Here is a 12,871-nt window from a genome sequence, read left to right as displayed (position 1 = left end):
CTAGTTATTTCGCCTATACAGGTGTTCTCTCCACCACAGGCAACTTTTAAGCACTGGTTCTCAATGTTGAAGGAGCCCTGGTGGTGCTGTGGTTAAAGTGATCAACTGCTAACCAAAAGGTCGGAGGTTTGAAACCACCAGAGGCTCCGAGGGAGAAAGATGTGACAGTCTGCTTGCGTAGAGATTTATAGCCTTGGAAACTCTATGGGGTGGCTATGAGTCAGAATCAGCTCAACGGTGGTGGGCTTGGTTTTGTTTGGTCTCCTTGTTTACTGTACACTGGAAAAACCTGGGAAGCTTAAAAAATGCCAATGCTGGGCCCCCGCCCTCAGTGGTTATGATTTAATTAATGCGGAGCATCCTGGGGTGTCAAGATGCTTAGAAGCTTTCTAGGTGGTTCTAATATACTGCAAAGTTTGAGAGCTTTAGACCAGAGGTTCTCAACACTGGCACATTAAAATCACCATGAAAAACCAAAACCAAACCCATTGCCATTGAGTGGATTCCAACTCATAGTGACCTTATAGGACACAGTAGAAATGCCTCACGGGGTTTACAAGGAGCAGCTGGTGGATTCAAACTGCCGACCTTTTGTTGGTTTAGCAGCCGAGCTCTTAACCACTGCACCAGGAGCTTCAAAAAAGTATATCTGTCTGAAGCACCACCTCAGTGGAATTAAAGCAGAATTTCTGAGGAAAAAGCTAAAAGAGGTTGGAGGAGGAGTATGAAATTCAAGGCTGTACCTTTTTTTGTGGTTGCTTTGTTCAGGCAAATATACAGATATATTTTATTGTGGTAAATATTTAGGTAACAAAACGTTTGCTCTTTCAACCATCCTAACTGTACAGTTCATTAGCTGCTTATCATGTTATTCAACCATCACTCTTGACTATTCCCAAATTTTTCCGTTACTCTTAACAGAAGTGCAGGGTCCCATAAACATTGGTAAAGGGATATCTTTTGATGTGACATGTCTCCCCCTTCATTTTCTCTTTTGGCTTCCACGGTTATGTCTGCTCTGTTATACCACAACTGTAGCAGCTATGTGATGTGGGCTCTCAAAAAGGAGCGAGACCTCTCCACTCCAGTTGCAAATGATTTTCAGCCTGGCATTCATTTCAGTGATGCTATTAGCTGTTAGAAACTAATGAGGGAGGAGGGCAGAGACTCTCAAGTCCAGATCGCTGTTTATGTTGATACAATTAGAAGCTTTTAAACAACATGGATGCCTGGGTCCCATTCCTCAAGTATTGTTATTTAACTGGTCAGGTGTGGGCCTAGGCTTTGGTCTTTTTAGAAAGCTCTGCAGGTGCAGCCAGGAGTTGAAGATGTACTAAGGGCTACTGGGTGCTGGGCACCTCAGCTGCACACTTGGGGCTTGAGCAATTATGTCCTGGCCCATTTCTCCAAATACAGGTACTTTGGCTGTGTGCTGGAGCAGGTGGCCAGAGAGGTTATTCAATGTTCTATCAGTAGGTGGCCATATCGTCATTCTATTTGCTCTTGGGCTCCTTTGGTTAAGTTTGGAAATCCTGGGCTTTGAACCGGTTTGTTCCGTTCCTAGGAAGTTATATATAAGAATCACCTGGGAATCTTTTTAAAATATAGGTCCTGATTCAGTATATCTGGGGTAGAAATGCAAATTCTCAGTAGGGAACTTGTTAGAAATGCAAATTCTCAGCAGGGGTTTGGACTGAACAAACCGGTTAGAAGCCTTGGAAGCAAAGTGGTCCCTTTGTTCCCCCTCTCCCCAGGTAGGTAAAGTTGGAGAAGACAGCATGCATTGTGCCAGGAGTCTATCAGTGTCTGGGCCGGAGTTGTAGGATCACTGGAGTCGAATGTCTGTTCACATTGGGTCTCTTGGGACTTTAACTCTTTGGGTTTGAATAAAAATGATTATGTTGCAGCTGAGGTAAGCAAACAAAAGCCTCTTAGTAGAGGGAGAGTGGAGGGAATAAGAGGCACTAGAGTGGGGGGGCGGTCTTAGGAGATAGGAAACTCTGTGTTTGGATTTTCACACTGTGGTGGAAAACAAATGTCAGCCTTCCAGCCTCCACTCCACAGCCCAGCCTTTTCAAAGTGACTTCCTACCTCTCATAAACGTGGCTGAAAATGCCTGGGTCTTCAGGTCAGTCTTGATCTCCCCGGATCTGCAAAAAATGGAAGTGATCTTGCGGTGTTTAAGAATCATATTTGGAAAATATTTTTAAAAAATAGAGCCAGAATGAGAGAGAAAAAAAATCCCATGGAAATTTCCTTTGGCTTTTTAACTTGCTTAGTAGCAAGAGGAGTCTCTGGGTGGTGCAAACAGTCAATGTGCCCTGTTGCTAACTGAAAGGCTGGCAGCTTGAGTTCACCTAGAGGCACATCACAAAAAAGGCCTGGTGATCTACTTCTGAAAAATCAGCCATTGTAAACTGTATGGAGCCCAGTTCTACTCTGACACAGACATGGGATATCACGAGTTGAAATGGACTTGACAGCAACCGGTTTACCAATAGTAATAAGAAATGGCCCTTCTGTTCTCTCCACCACCTTCTTGGCAGAGGTGTAGTAAGAGGAGGGGACAGAGGAGAGCACCTGCCCCCGGGTGCAAGTCCAAGGGGGTGCCAGATGGGATGCTGAATGATATTCCAAAGTGCCACAAATATGAAGGGCACCTTACTGAGGCAGCTGGACAGGAGGGGGGAATGCATTTCTGCTGTCTCGTCACTGCTATTGGTGTCTATCCATTTTGAACTTGGGGAGCGGGTTGCAACTTAGAGATTGTCCCTGGGTGCTCGTTACTCTTGCTATGCTTCTCTGCGTCTTGGTTTGAACATTTAAAGCATTTCTTCTCCAGGAAGTTAAAGTTTGAATGAGAAGATCTTTGTAGAAGGTTCCCGTAGCAGTGGAAGAGGCTCAACCCAATGCTATGTTTGATGTTTTGTAAATGTGGCAGGTCTGCAGTGCTAAGACTTGGGTAGAGCACTGTGGAGCAGGAGCCTATCTGTGGAAAATAGTGCCTATGGCAATTAGTTTTAAATTACTGAATGATTTCACAGCTGGTGATGGAAACTGTGGAGGCCAATAGAAACTGCTCATTAACACCCCCCCACCACTCAAGTGGCGCCCAGGTCATGCACCCTACCTGCCATACCTAAGTTATGCCTCTGCTGTGGAGCCAAGTCTTTTTTTCTAAGTTTTATCTATTTTGTTGTTGTTATTGACAATATACACAGCAAAACCTACACTAACTCAACAGTTTCTACATGTACAATTTAGGAATTTGATTATATTCTTCAAGCAATGCAGCCATTCTCACCCTTCTTTTCTGTGTTGTTCCTCCCTCATTAACATAAACTTACTGCCGCCTAAGGTTCCTATCTAATCTTTCGAGTTGCTGTTGTCAATTTGATCCCATATAGACAGTTCTTAAAAGAGAGTAGTACTCAAGGCAGACCTTTATTATATATATTTTTTATTGTGATTTAGGTGAAAGTTTACATAGCAAATTAATTTCTCATTAAATAGTTAATACACAAACTGTTTTGTGACATTGGTTGCCAACCCTGCAGTATGTCAACACTCTCCCCTTCTCCACCCCAGTTTTCCTGTTAGCATTTGTACAGTTTTTCTGTCCTTTCCTGACTTATCGTCTTTGCTTTTGAGCTGGTGTGCCCATTACTCTCCTATACATGATTGAACTATGAAGCATGCCCCTCGTGTGTGTTATTGTTGGCCCTATAGACCTGTCTAATCTTTGGCTGAAGAGTGAACCTTATGTGGAGCCAAGTTTTATTGCTTTCCTTATCTCAATAACCCTTGAAAAACCTAAAGTGTGGGCTCTGAGCTTGGGGAGAGGGGATGGTTAAAGCAGGGTGAAGAAATAAAAGCCCTCCATTCCATGAATAAAATGGAGAGAGGGCCTCACTTCCCTCAGCTCCTGGCATGTGGTAGTCATGTAGTAAATACCTGTTGGATGCACTCGTCTAAAAACTTAAGAAGGCTTCTATTTTTGTTAGTTGCTGTCGAGTAGATTCCGACTCATGTCAACTCCATGTATACAGAATAGAGCTGCTTCATAGGATTTTCAATGCTGTGACCTTTCAGAAGCAGAATACCAGGCCTGTCCTCTGAGGCCCCTCTGGATGTGTTCCAACTGCCAACCTTCTGGCTAGCAGTCAAGTGCTTGACTGTTTGTACCACCCAGGGACTTCTAAGAAGGCTTCTGGTAGCTTCTAATATATGACTTCATTGCTGTTGCTTACCTAGCATGACAGAGATACCATGAAATTGAGGTGATTCATTAACCATTGCCGGAACAGGTTTATTGGGATGACTATTACCATGTATTTAACTTCTCAGATCCCCATAGCATTTTATTGCTGATTATTGTTCCACCAATCCACCCAACAGCAATGGACTCGTATTTAGTTTTAGCATGGGCCAATGTATTCTACATGCCCAGTGAATCCCTGGTTAAAATCTTCACAATCTCAAAATCTATCAGGACCTTTAATTATGAAGTGGTGGTAGACATCACACAAATTTTCTTTTGACATTTTCACTAGGCAAGTATTATATAGACATCTGTGATTACCACCATGTTGAAAACTTACCAGTGAAGGTATAATTAGGATAGGTTTCAAAAGACCACCCACCATCCCAGAAATTACTGATTTCTTTGGAAGAGAAATACAAGATGACTGACAGGTACCTAGGACTTTCATGTTTACGTATATCTCCCAGCAGAAACCAATTATTTAAACAAAGAGCTCTTTTTGTTTTGATCTACTTGAAAGAGTATTATAATTTTTTTAAGATACATTCATCTATAGAGAAGCAAGAGAAGTATCTAGGAAATTAATATAGTTGTAAATAAAGGCTTTTGTTTGTTGTGAAATGTTAGGTATGCCATTCTATGAAATTAGAATTTTTGATCTATACAATGACTCAGTGTGATGTGTTCAGACTTTTTTGGCAGCAGCAGAAACATTTTGGGGAAGGAAATGAAAGTTTACATGAAATCCCAAAATACAGAATACATAAAAGAAGAGCTTTTTTTCTGTTGAATACAGAGTTTGCTCTTCCCACACCCCTGCTTTTTAGCTCCCTTGTCCTCACACCTCACTGACGAAGAAGCGCCTTACTGGAACTTTCGGACTCTGCACAATTTGAAAACCATTACCCTATTGAGTAGAGTTTAGAGCAGAAGTCTCTGGGAGAAAAAGTGGACTCCATTTTTCCCCGAAAAGAGACCTGGATAAACCTTTCATCATCTCCTCTGCCCTACACTCTCTTTGTTCAATAGCAGTGGTAATGGCTGACTAAAACCAAAAACCAAAACCGTTGCCTTTGAGTCAATTCTGACTCAGAGTGACCCTACAGGACAGAGTAGAACTGCCCCATAGAGTTTCTAAGGAGCAACCTTTTGGTTAGCAGCTGTAGCATTTAACCAGTATGCCACCAGGGTTTCCAATGGCTGACAGATCAGCCCATTTGTAAAACATTTCACATGTTAATCTTTAGCTTTGATGCTAAGGAAGAACCTCAGAAAAATAGGTTTCTGGTTCTTACAAAAATCCCAGCAGACAATAGGTGCAAAGTGTAAATGTGTTGGGATCACAACTTCTTATCCTAATATGTATGAACAGTTCAAGACATCCAAGACAGAGGACACTGTAGTAACCTTACTCTCACGAAGCATCTTTCTAGGTTTTTTACATGGAATAATTAATTCCGACATCAACTGAAGTATTTTGCACGTAACAGTTATTCAATGAACTGTTCATTCAAAACGCTTTATATAATATTCTCATTTTAAGATTTTGAGGCAGACATGATAGAGAATTTGATTTTATATCACGACTAAGCAGAGCAGACACATCTGGGGGAATTTGTGTGGAGGAAAGGGCACTGAATGCAAAGCCTCTCCTCCAGCTACAGTCTGGCTTTGCTGAAAACAAGTGGTGTGACATCAAAGCCCAGAGAGGCTGAATTATTGGCCCAGTTTCCTTATCTATAAAATGAGGAGGTTTCACTCAGTGATCTAATGTCCCTTTCAACTGGAGCATTCCACGAGGCTACATGACCTATGCTGTTGTCGTTTGTGCTACTCCCTATAACACATGTAGGTGAACTTGACTGGGGAGACTGACCTGTGATTTGGCCCCCCCACCCCCGCCCCCCCGCTGCCCCATTCTGATCACTGGAGTCCTTTTCCAGCCTTATGAGCAAACACTGGATTTTGCAAACTTTTCCCTCACGTGAAATCTTGCCTGCTTTACAAATGGATTTCTGTGCTCTGGTCTGTGGACCCCAGCAGAGCAGAACATCTATCGTTCTGCTGTTTTAGACTTGGTGATCAATGATTGTGTTCTTGTTAAACAGTGGATTCTGCACATCAGAATGGCTTATTGGCTCCTTTTTCTTTGTTAGGAATCTATATTTTTATGGCATCATTTAAACTTTCAAAAATATACATTATGATAAGAAATAAAATGAATCACATTTGGCATTTTCTTAACACCCTAATTATCTTTTTAAAATAGCTGGTTAGAATGTAGTGATTTCATCCATAGTCCTCATCTTAGATATAAATCATTTTTTAATCTTTAAATCTTCCTGACTCAGAACTTTCTGTAGTATGTCTACTTTTTTCCCTAATATTGCATCATTTTACCCTTATTTTATTTCTTTCTTCTTAAAATGTCATTTCTCCGTACCAAAAATCTTAAAAAAATTTTTTTAAATTGTACTTTAGATGAAAGTTTACAGAGCAAACTAGTTTCTAATTAAACAATTCATACACATATTGTTTTGTGACACTGGCTGCCGACCCCATGACCTTGAGTTCCCCCATAACCAGCTTTCCTGTCCCCTCCTGCTGTTCTGAAACTCTTAAAAGGAACAGAGGCCCAATTGCGTGCACAAAATTGAGAAGCTCTTGTAAATGGCATGGATCTCATTGTGAAGGTCTCCTGGAGAGGTTGTTCTCAAATTTTAGGGTCAATAAAAATCACCAAAGATGATCATTAAAAATACAGATACTTGAAGCTGTTGTGGAAAAGTGTGGCGGTTTTTCAAAAAGTTAAACATAGAATTACCATATGACCCAGCAATTCTCTCCTAGGCGTATACCCAAAAGAATTGAAAATAGGAACTCAAACAGATACCTGTACACCAATGTTCACTGTAACATTAATTATAATAGCCCAAAGGTGGAAACAAATCCAGTGTCCATCATCAGACGAATGGATAAACAAAGTGTGGCATATCCATACAATGGAATATTACTAAACCATAAAGAGAAATGAAGATCTGATACATGCTATGACATGGATGAATCTTGAAAACATTATGCTGAGTGAAATAAATCAAACACAAAAGGACAAATATTGTATGACCCCACTTTTATGAAATATCTTGAATAGGCAAATGCATATAGATCAAAGTTTATTAGTGGTTACCAGGAGAAAGTGGGATGGAGAAATTGGGAGGCATTACTTAAGGGGTACTTAGTTTCTGTTAAGGGTAATGAAAAAAAAGTGGAAATGGATAATTGTGATGGTAATTAATACCCCTGAATTGTACTCATAATAATGGTTGAAACGGAAAATGTTTTGTTATATAAATTTCACCACAATAAAAATGAAAAAACAAAAACAAAACCAGATTTTGGGGGCATATTCTCCAGGGACTCTGATTCAACAGATCTGGGGTGTATCCCAGAAATCTGCATTTCTATCAACATTCCCTTCTCCCAGGTAATTCTCAAGCAAGAGAACACCTCTGCCACAGTGGCTCCTTGGGTAGTGTCATGGATTGAATTGTATTCCCCCCAAATATCTGTCAACCTGGCTAGGTCATGATTCCCAGTATTGTATGATTGTCTACCATTTTGTCATCTGATATGATTTCCCTATGTGTTGTAAATCCTATCACTATGATGTTAGTGAGATGGATTAGCAGCAGTTATACTGATGAGATCTACAAGATTACATAGTGTCTTTTTTTTTTTAAGCCAATCTCTTAAAATATAAAGGAGAGAAATGAACAGAGGGACACGGGGACCTCATACCACCAAGAAAGCAGTGCTGGGAGTGGAGCATGTCCTTTGGACTTGAGGTTCCTGCATGGAGAAGTTCCTGGTCCAGGGGAAGATTGATGAGAAGGACCTTCCTCCAGAGCTGACAGAGGAAGCCTTCGCCTGGAGGTGATGCCCTGAATTTTGACTTATAGCCTACTAGACTGTGAGAGAATAAATTCTCTTTGGTGAAGCTATCTGCTTGTGGTATTTCTGTTATAGCAGCATTAGATGACAAAGACAGGTAGCAATGTGGTACTATGAGGCCAGGGGGGTGTTTATCACACCCTATGGCTCTGTTTGCTCCCTCTGTCTTCAGGCCATGGATAGCACTCAAAGTTCTCTTGGACCGACTGTGTCTATAGCCTTCATAATGGAGGCGTGACTTCTTCTGGAAGCCCCCTCCTATTTCCTAGGTGATTTCTATGTGTGCTAAGATTTGAAAGCCACTTGCCGAAAGGAACATTATAATTAGATTTAAGACTTTAAAAATTTCCTAGCCAAATGCCTGTAATGGAGGAATATGTGAATTTACTATTTAGGTTTACAAAAACAACACCCTGAGCAGAAAAATGATAACAGAATAAATAGATGAGAGCTGGAGAAGAAAGCAGATATATACATAATATTCAGCATATTCTATATCCCAGATTTAATAAATGCTCTAAGGGCTGCATGCATTCTCTGAAGTCTTATACTTATCCTCCTTGCAGGGGCAGGTGCTCAAAAACATCTTCATTGGATTTCTCTATTGAAATAACCCTCCGAATGCCTAATGAAGCCCAAGTGAACATTCTAGAACTTATTTGTCCAACTATGGCCCCCAGATACTTACATATGAACCCCCCCCCAAAAAAAACCTCATTGATATCAAGTCAATTTGTACTCACAGTGACCCTATAGGGTCTCCTAAAATGCCAGTCGAAATGCAGATTTCTGGGTTCTAGCACTGGTGGTGTAGTGGTAAAGAGCTCAGTTGCTAACTAAAAGGTCAGCAGTTCGAATCCACCAGCCACTCCTTGGAAACCCTACGGGACAGTTCAACTCAGTCGTATAGGGTTGCTATGAGTCAGAATTGACTCGATGGCCACAGGTTTTTTTTTTTTTTGGTTTTACCCTAAACAGCGAAATATGGGAATAAAGTGTGGAAATCAAATCTGCACTTTTACAATGTTCTTGAGTTGGTTCTTAGGCATACAGAAATCTGAGGATCACAAATTGGAAGTGCTGTTATAATGCAGAAAAAAAAAATTTATTCTGGAAAAATAAAGCAAAACAAAAACCCAACAAAACAACAAATCTTGGAGGAGTGGTAAGAATGAAGCGCCCAGGATCTGAGCCATTTCAGGAAGCTAAGGCTTATGGGTAATGGAAACACACCTGACTAAGGTCTGAAGACCTTGAACTTTCAGCCCATCTCAACCCCTGACTGGCTGTGTGAGCTGGGTAAACTCTAAATGTGGGGTTGGCACACACATCTAGTAATTTTTAAAATTAGGAGCCACATTGATCCTGAAAAATGCTTTTCAAGTTTCTCTTTTAAAAACAGGGCAGCCTTTCGTTGTCAACTGATTTAACTAATTTGACTGTTCAGTGATGTTCAGTTGTTTGTTAAAATTTTGTGACATTCCTTATATGCCTATTCTACCCATTATTTTTTTCTACCTGGTGCCATTTTATCTTGAAAATGACCGTAGACCAAATTCTGTCAAATCTGCCCATTTTTATTTGCAAGGAGATAACAAAAGAGTCATACTGTTTTCCTGTTAGCACAGAAAAGTCCTTTTTCTCTGACTTTTGGCATTTCTACATCTTAAATGAGAGGTTTTCTGTGAGGCTGAGCCAACATCTTCCTTCCTAGATACTAATACTCTATTTGGATCAGATGACAGAGTCCTCTGTGAGGTAGGAGGGATGAAGGACCAAATAAAGTTCTAGATTGAGACTATTGTCCCAAAGAATAAGGTTCTCCTGGTTCAAGAAATGTTGCTGAGGGCCAAATAATCTTCCTAGCCTGTGGTATGTCCTAAATTTATTTTATTTCCCTAGAAAAATGATCTCTAATATTCCTTTTACTAATAAACCCTCAGGTGTTGATTTCGATAACCATACATATATATATACATTTAAATAATTTTTATTGTGCTTTAAGTGCAAGTTTACAATTCAAGTCAGTCTCTCACACAAAAACCCATATACACCTTGCTACACACTCCCCATTACTCACCCCCAATGAGACAGCCCACTCTCTCCCTCCACTCAGTATGTATTTTTTAATTGTAGTTTAGATGAAGGTTTATAGAACAAAATAGCTTCTCATTAAACAGTTAGTACATATATTGTTTTATGACATTGGTGAACAACCCCACGACATGTCAACATTCTCCTTTCTCGACCTTGGGTTTCCTACTACTAGCTTTCCTGTCACCCCGTGCCTTCTAGTCCTTGGCCCTGGGCTGTTGTGCCCCTTTAGTCTTATTCCGTTTTATGGGCCTGTCTAAATCTTTGGATGAAGGGTGAACCTTAGGAGTGGCTTCATTACTGAGCTAAAAGGGTGTCTGAGGGCCATACTCTCAGGGCTTCCATCTCTGTCAGACCAGTAAGTCTGGTCTCTTTTGTGAATTAGAATTTTGTTCTACATTTTTCTCCTGCTCTGTCTGGAACTCTCTATTGTGACCCCTGTCCTGTCAGAGCAGTCAGTGGTGGTAGCTGGGCACCATCTAGGTGTACTGGACTCAGTCTGGTGAAGTCCTTTGAACTAATCTTTCCCTTGTATCTTTAGTTCTCTTCATTCTCCCTTGCTCCCAAAGGGGTGAGACCAGTGGAGTATCTTAGATTGTGATTCACAGACTTTTAAAACCCCAGACGCTATTCACCAAAGTAGAATGCAGGACATTTTTTTCATAAACCATGTTATATCAATTGAGCTAGATGTTCCCCAAGACCATGGTCCCCACAGCCCTCAGCCCAGCTATTCAGACCCTCAGGGAATCTGGATGTGTCTGTGGATCTTCCATGACCTTGCCTCGTACCTGTTGTGCTGGCTTCTGCAGCATTGTGTACTGTCTCGTCCTTTACCAGAGGTACCACTTATGTATTTTCTATTAAGTGTTTTTCCATTCCCACCCCTCCTCTTCCTCTTAACCATCAAAGATTGTTTCTTTTTGTGTGTAAACCCTTTCCTGAATTTTTATAGTAGTGGTCTCATAGAATATTTGCCCTTTTGTGATTGACTTATTTCACTCAGCATGATGCCCTCCAGATTCACCCATGTTGTGAGATGCTTTGCAGATTCATCACTGTTCTTTATTATTGCATACTACTCCATTGTGTGTATGTACCATAGTTTGTTTATCCATTCATTTGTTGATGAGCATTTAGGTTCTTTCCATCTTTTTTGCTATTGTGAATAATGCTGCAATGAACATGGGTGTGCATATGGCTATTTGTGTGACAACTCTTATTTCTCTAGGATATATTCCTAGAAGTTGGATTGCTGGATCATATTTCTATCTCTAGCTTTCTAAGGAAGTGCCATATCATTTTCCAAAATGGTTGTATCATTTTGTGTTCCCACCAGCAGTGCATAAGAGTTCCAATCTCCCGGCAGCCTGTCCAACATTTGTTATTTTCTGTTTTTTTGATTCATGCCAGTAATCCTGGGATGAGATGGCATCTCGTTGTGATTTTGGTTTGCATTCCTCTAATGGTTAGTGATCGTGAGCATTTCCTCATGCATATGTTAGCCTCTTGGATGTCTTCTTTAGAAAAGTGTCTGTTTATTTCCTTTGCCCATTTTCTAATTGAATTGTCTTTTTGTTGTAGAGGAGTTGAATTTTCCTGTAGATTTTAGAAATTAGGCCTTTGTTGGATCTGTAACAGTCAAAATTTTTTTCCCAGTCTGTATGTTCTCTTTTAACTCTTTTGATGAACATAAGTGTTTAATTTTTAGGAGATCCCAGTTATATAGCTTATCTTCTGGAGTTTGTGTGTTGCTAGTTATGGTTTGTATTCTGTTAATGCCGTGTACTAGGGCCTCTAGCACTGATCCTATTTTTTCTTCTATGAACTTTATAGTTTTTGGCTTTATATTTAGGCTTTTGATCCATTTTGAATTAGTTTTTGTGTATGGTGTGAGGTATGGGTCCTGTTTCATTTTTTTGCAGATGGACATCCAGTTTTGCAGCACCATTTTTTAAAAAGACTGTCTTTTCCCCATTTGATGGACTTTGGACCCTTGTCAAAGATCAGGTGACTGTAGGTGGATGGATTACATCCAGGTTCTCAATTCTGTTCCGTTGGTCAGTGTATCTGTCATTGTACCTGTACCAGCCTGTTTTGACTACCATAGCTGTATAGTAGGTTCTGAGATCAGGTAGTGTGAGTCCTCCTACTTTATTCTTCTTCAGTAGTGCTTTACTTATCCAGGGCTTCTTTCCTTTCCATATAGAGTTAATTAGTTTTTCCATCTCTTTAAAGAATGTTGTTGGTATTTGGATTGGTATTGTATTTGTAAATTGCTTTGTGTAGAATTGTCCTTCTCACAATGTTGAGTCTACCTATCCATGAGCATGGTATGTTTTTCCATTTATGTAGATCTCTTTTCACTTCTTGCAGTAGTGTTTTGTAGTTTTCTTTGTGTGAGGCTTTTACATCCCTGGTTAGATTTTTTCCTAAGCATTTTCTTTTTTGGGGGGGCTGTTATAAATACTATTGTTTTCCTGATTTCCTTTTCATTTTTCTCTTTATTGGTGTAAACCTAAAACCTAGTGCTGTCGAGTCAATTCCGACTCATAGCGACCC

This window comes from Loxodonta africana, chromosome 9 (genome assembly GCF_030014295.1).
Source record: "Loxodonta africana isolate mLoxAfr1 chromosome 9, mLoxAfr1.hap2, whole genome shotgun sequence".
Lineage (NCBI taxonomy): Eukaryota > Metazoa > Chordata > Mammalia > Proboscidea > Elephantidae > Loxodonta > Loxodonta africana.
Note: the sequence above shows the minus strand (reverse complement) of the source record.